This window comes from Propithecus coquereli, unplaced genomic scaffold (genome assembly GCF_000956105.1).
Source record: "Propithecus coquereli isolate 6110/MARCELLA unplaced genomic scaffold, Pcoq_1.0 Scaffold48, whole genome shotgun sequence".
Classification (NCBI taxonomy): Eukaryota; Metazoa; Chordata; class Mammalia; order Primates; family Indriidae; genus Propithecus; species Propithecus coquereli.
In genome coordinates, this window is record NW_012150618.1 from 8,856,526 (window position 1) to 8,857,668 (window position 1,143).

The window sequence follows — 1,143 nt, forward strand, 5'->3', positions numbered from 1 at the left end:
GGTTTAAGTCATATTTAACAACACATTGGTGATGACATTTCCAGAGATAAAATTTAAATTAGTGTAGACTCATTTACTGTGTAATCTTAGATATGTATTAGAGGCATTTTGAAAGAGAATGTCCTCATACTTATGTTTAAGTATTGAAAGAGCTGATGATTTTTCCTTCTTCCTCTTGAACTGACTACATTTGAATGAAGAGTCAGCCATGGGAGGTAAAAACACAGATGGTACAGCCCAGAGTTTTGGGGTCGTTAGGGAAGGACATGATTCCCACAGGGAATGTGTTGAGAGCCTACCTTAAAGTGGAGATTGCAGTTTTACATGGTCTTTTAAAAGGCCACTATCTCTTGAAACTTTTGTGTGTGTGTGTGTGTGTGTGTGAGTGGACACAGGAAAAGAAATGGCATTGAGGAAGAAGACCTTGTCCCTACAGCATGGATCTTACATCAGGGAGAAGTATCTCCAGACCCTGCTTGACTATGCAGCTGTTGATTTCAGTCAACTGTTAGTGGAGACCGGCAGCATACGTAGGTGTGTCTTTATTTTATTCCATCCCTGATTCATTCTTTTTCACACTGTAATCTGATAATGTTTCTCTTAATTTCAGAAGTCTGTCTTCTTTCTTTGTTCAAAAAGAAACAGCCACAGTTATAGGCAATGCCAGATGCTTCTCTTTGTGACCTTCTGTTGCGTAGTATTTCTCCAAATCTGCTCTTTGAAATCACCTGTATTCTACTAACTGGCGGAGGGGAACTTATTAAATGTGCAGACCTACCGGGTCAGAATATATGGAATCTTCAAATTGAACCTGCTCTCTTGGTAAATCTTATGGACCTTAACAACTGAGAGCCCAAATTGCATCATAAAGGACCAAGAGAATTTCATCTGTATATGGCTGTCTACTTGAGATAAACTACAAGTTACAAAGTCATTCCTGCAATTCTATTTTATAGATTGGATAAAATCACAACAGAAGACACACCATAATGCAATAATTTGATAAAAATGAATTAGGAATGATTTTAAAAAGCATATTCACATAGTATACATTTTTTTCTTTTGGTTGGAAAGTTGAGAGAATCAGTAGCCTTGAGATGAGGTAATGCCTATAAAAATAATTGAAATATAAATGGAAAAATT